This window comes from Phragmites australis, chromosome 21 (assembly GCF_958298935.1).
Source record: "Phragmites australis chromosome 21, lpPhrAust1.1, whole genome shotgun sequence".
Taxonomy (NCBI): domain Eukaryota; kingdom Viridiplantae; phylum Streptophyta; class Magnoliopsida; order Poales; family Poaceae; genus Phragmites; species Phragmites australis.
In genome coordinates, this window is record NC_084941.1 from 20,021,751 (window position 1) to 20,027,500 (window position 5,750).

Below are 5,750 nucleotides of genomic sequence, written 5' to 3' on the forward strand. Positions count from 1 at the left end.
AGATAATCTTCTATCCGGTGACCATTTGCAACAACACATATCTAAGTTCTTATATTTGTAGGGAGAACTAGGAAATAGTTAGGGATTACCTTGGGGCAATGGCTCTAAGATTTGGACGAGCTTGCGTAGTGGAGAAGGCTAGGGAGGGTACGACGCAAGGCCAAAGCCAAGGCATCATAGTGGAGGAGGCCGGGGAGGGCGTGGCATGGGGCGGATGCCGTGTTGTTGGAGTGGAGGAGGTCGGCATCAATATGGATGAAGAGGCGACGTCAGCTTCGAGATGTGGAGGAGGTTGCACGGTGGATTGGCTATGAGATTTGGAGGAGGTCGCGGGTTGGAGGAGGCTGGTGTCTAGGTGGATGAGGGGTCGATGTCGGCATATAGATGTGATGGAGGCCATGCTGTGGGGTTGGCTACAAGATGTGGAGGAGGTCATGAGGAAGAGAAGGCTGGGGAGGGCATGGCGTGGGGTGGGAGCTGAGCCGTCGGAGTGGAGGAGGCCAGCAACAAGGTGGATGAGGAGGTGGCGTCGACTCCAAGATGTGGAGGCGGCCACATGGTGGAGGAGGCTAGCGTTGAGTGGATGAGGAGGCGGCAGCGCTTCCAAGATGTGGTGGCCAGGTGTGGCTAAGTGTTGAAAAAGGGTGGAGAAGGATGATTATATAAGGTAGTGAAATTATTGCCGATTCACAACTACAACTTGTAGTGATAGTATCAATGAGAAGGCTAAGGGAATCAAGGTACTATTCTATCACTTTCAGTCGGTAACCTCGAATGATAGTGACTATCCACATAAATACATCTAAAAATTATGAATTGAGAAAAGGTTGTTTGAACTGCAAGGCCAGGAAAGCCACTCATATGTTCCAAACCACTGCAAGTCCAACACAACCCTTCGGTTGTACAAGTCAAAGATGAGATTTATAAAGCATGCAAGTTGTTCCTCGATAGATATTTTGGTAAGGATAGCAAATATAGCAAGTTGCCTTGGGCAAAGATATAGAGGGAGAGGTGAAATACGGTAAATAATTGGCTCACAACGATTGTGTTCACTTGGCCCAAATGATTATGACATACAGTGATATTATCAATGCCAGTTGTTAACCATAATTGGCAATGATACTGTCAACATAAAACACAACTTTAAAATGTGAATTGGTAACAAGAACATAGAAGAAGCATTGTAACAATTGGGAAGATAAATAACTTAATATTAATAAATACAAATTACACCATAATACATAAAAGAAGTTTAAATATAATATATATAAAAAAGTTCATTACACCAGTTAAAAAACCCTCCTCGTGTTTAAATTGGTTGTTAGATCATCTCCCTCCTCTAGAAAGGTGATGTGGCTCAATCTGGTGAAGACGATATTATCGTCATCAACATTGTACACATGACCATGTAGAAATAGAACATTCCCGGGTAATAGGCAGAGTACATTGCTGGGAATCAAAGGCAATCCAGGACAACATAACAATGTTTTGTCCCAGGGTGTGTTGGAGAATAGCATCAATGGTCATCCACCATGTTGAAATCTAAATTACAACATAATGAACATGTATTTCATGGATACTAACTGTTCATGTCCTCATAACAATGGGGTGGAGTATTTATAGGCATACCCAACTACCTAAGTTCAAATTACATTAATACCCTTGTTCATAGGAACATTCCCAGAATATTCCTAAGACATTAATGTCATTACATCCTTACAGACTATATCCTCACAAGACAGTACACATGTCATTTGGCCCTTCGAAAACCTGGGCATGTTTTCGATTTCCACTGGAGATTAGGAATCAATGGAGTTTCATTAGGATCCATTTTTTTGACAGGATTTATCACTACTTTAGCTACTTTAGCGGTTTGGCCAGTCTGCCTCTAGGCCTTCTTTCTGCCTCATCCCTTCGTTCCTTGCCGACGCCTTTGGTGACCTTCATTCTCGCAGCTGAAGCGTTGGTCTTTGGGCCCTTTGCTTCACCTCAGGTAGCTCTTTGAGCCTCACTGATACCTTTGGGACTCCTGTTATTCGGGAGGCTGAAGACTTGGCCTTCAAGCCTCTCGCTTCATGTTGTCTGCCCTTTCCGCTCCAAACCTACAAAATAGCTTCACTATTGTGTTAGCTCTATCAATTACTTCCTATCTAGGGTTGACTGAGGTCGGCCAAAGTCAATTGGGGAGGGGGGGCTGACGTCTACCATTCCCCCAACACACCAGCTTTAGGTTGGATGAACCTATCATCCCCAAACTAGAAGCAAACGTTATTGGTCACCTGGAATGAGACCTAGGTGACAAGCAACAAGCTGACCGACCTTAACCTCCAAGGATTAAAATGAGCCATCACAATGACATAAGAAGTAGATATGCAAGAAATAAGATAAGAAAAATATAGATCTAAGTAAGGAAGAAGGAAGCACTAGATGATAATGAAAAGAAAAACGTGTTGCTTCACAAACCTTTGATGATCATCAGAAGAGAAATGGAGAACAAAGAACTATGCTCTCAATAGTGTCAGAGTAAATTCTCACTTGTGGCGTAGAGAAAAATGATAGAGGCTGGAGGATTAAATAAAGGTCGTAGTTGTGCCGGTTCAAGTTTCCAATATGCTGTGATAGATTGACACATCAATTACCATGCCCCCTATCACTACAGATTGTAGTTACCAAGTGGTAGTGATATCTTAAATGCCCCTTCATACCTCCCACGTGCCCCTTCATTTATTTTGCACCATTGATACTGCATGTGTGATGCCTCTTCGTTGTCTACCACTTCGGCTTCCTTGAATGACCATTATAACGCTCACCCCTTCATCCCATGTGTAGATTAGTTCGTTCATCCTATATATAGCTAGCTTGCTAATTTCAGCCTCTGATCATGGCCAAACCTCCTCCACCGCTGCCACCTCCGGCCTCTCCTCCATCCCCACCGCCATACTCATCAAAGGAAGAGGAGGCAATGCCGGCTTCCTCTAATGAGCGCTCCTTCACTTTCATTGATGATGACTGGTACTCCTCCCCAAATGATTATGATTAGGAGAACTTGGGCCTCAGCCATCTGCTGAAGAATCACTACTGGTTGGTGAACTCAGAGGACTCCTACACCAGCATCAAGGATGATGCATCCTCTAAGGAGGAGGATGATGATAACAAGGAGGAGGAGGCTGGCACCAAGGGCTCCAATGTCAAGGTGCACTCCTCCTCCTCAAGCACTGGCACTGAGACCTCCGACGATGATGATGATGAAGAGGAGGAGGCCAGCATAGAGGCCTTCAACAATGACGATAAGGAGGAGGAGGTCAACGCTACCACGATGATGATGATAGCATAAGCACCGATTTTGACAAGCTCAAGAAGATGACCTTCGAAGAGGAGGAGGCTATTGTTGCCTCTAGAGGTCACAACAGCCCCATCAACGTCAACAATGAGAATGATGATAAGAAGGAGTCATTGTTGTTGTGAGACGATGATGGCCCACCATTAAAGAAGTGGAAGCTAGCATAGGCATACCTAGGGCTAGCATAGCCTTAGTCTCTTTTGCAATTCGGATGTTGGTTTTTCTGTGTAATCTGGAACTTCCAAGCTTAATTAGTCTAATTTGAACTTCCAAGCTTAAATAGTGCAAATTTTGAACTTTCAAGTTTGGCCAACATGTCCTCTTTTGAACTATGTTCCGTGTCACTACCGGTTCATAGAATCAACTAGCGGTGATAAAGGTTATATCACTTCAAGTTCATGTTTTGAATCAGCAATGATAAGTGATATCACTACAGGTTCCAATGGACTCATCAATCTTTTTGCCATTGGTGCTTATTTGTTACACCCCAAAAACCCTAACCTGGTCATCGAGCACACACATGCAACATGACATCATATTCATGCTTTTATTTGTTTTTTGTTTTAAGTGTTCAAAAATGTTTTGAATTGTTACGTCGATAAATGACTCGCTTTTCCACCATATACTTATGAGTGAGAATAGTTTTGAAATAGTTAGGTAGCCCAAAACCATTTAGGAAGGAAGAAGAAAAAACAGTACAAACAGGGAAAAGAAAGAGAATTTGCTACACAAGGGCCCAGCTTGTGGCCTAAACAGGGCTACCCACGGTCTGACCACCAAAGCTCAGAGGCACCCACATAAAACCCATGGACCACATCTCTTCACTCTCTACCACACTCATTTCCACTCCACCTAAAACCGAGAGAGAGGGAGACCACCTCGACCATCACGACGGTCGAAGATCGACGGAGGAAAACTTCCCCGAGCTTCTCGAAGCCTCCCTGAGCTCCTTCCTATCATTTTCCTTGTTGAAGAAGCTTTCCATGTGGTCTTCTTCCACCTCAAGGCCAAACACCACTCCAGAGTCCTATCTCCAAATCGAAGCCTCCCCAGAGTTGACCAACCTTCTAAGAAGCTTTCCCGCACCAAGGTGAAACTTCCCCGACCATTTTCCGTGATGGGCAAGAGTAAAGCCAGTGACACGAGACTAACCCTGGTGATGCTTAAGGGCAAAAGCATCATGGGTGAGTTTTGTTATTTTTTTGTATATTTTTCGCTGCATATTTAGATGAACGTTGTACTAGAGATGAACTTTTCTGTAATATTGTTTCTAGTCTTCATTTTGAGTCCAGTTTGTTGATAACTTGGAACTAGCTACCTCTTATTCTGATAAATTAAGTCGAGCCTTGTTGTAATATAATTTACACTTGTTACACCTTATTACGATGAACGTGTTGTAAAGGTACATGTGTGATCCTAGTAGGCATGTACCAGGAATATCGAACGATTGTGTGATGGACGGTTTATAAGTGTACTAGCTTTCATCTTTATAGCCAGTTGGCACGTTCGATTAAGCTGAATGCAATTTGGACAGCTCTCACAGGTGTGCCATCAGAGCAAGGTTCAACTGAGTGACCCTAAGTTCCGTAATGGGAGGGTAGAGAAAATTTGGCAACCCCACTAAGAACCGTTAATTGAAGTAAAAGTTTGAAATTAAGATTGGTTGTTTGATTTATTCCTTCCCTTATCCTAAAACTATGTCGTCCCTTATTACTTCATGGTGGAAGTTAATTAAATGGATTTCTAACTCTCCTTGTTCTTTCATACTTAAGGATGGCCGCTTTTACCATCGTGATGGCTACTCGTGCTGAGGGTGTGGAGGGTTTCCCAGCACTCCTCCGCGAGATGCTTTGGCGCGTGAATTTCACCTTTGCGCCAGAGTATACAGTGTATGCTCAAGGAATTGGACCTGACTTGGTGGACTACATGGCAATCGTGGACATCCAGACGCGTATCATTGAAGGCAGAGCCAACCCTCACTACTTCGAAGCAGTTGGAACTTTAGAAGAGATGGTTATTCAAGCTATGGCGTACAAGGCAATGGCCATCCTTTGAGGTGAGTTACCCATACTGAGTGAGTGGCCATTCATCCATTTCCCTTTCGCGGATACAACAACATCAACATCTTTGAAGATGTTTCGAACACAGCCTCACTAAGTGAGCACCGCATGGTAGAGTTGGTTTGTTCGTTGGACCAATCATACCATTGCGTTGTGGCTAAATGACGGAAGACGCGAAGGTGCTACAATCAACTTCAACATGCGATTAAATTGAAAGTGTGTCGCGGATTGGTGAACCACGAGGTGCTATATGGAGAGGGCCATATAATGTTGTATGGGAGGGCACCTCAGTCTCATCACTTTCCTATGGTGCTAGATGCAAGGGTACCTCGTCCCTGGGGTCATGGTGT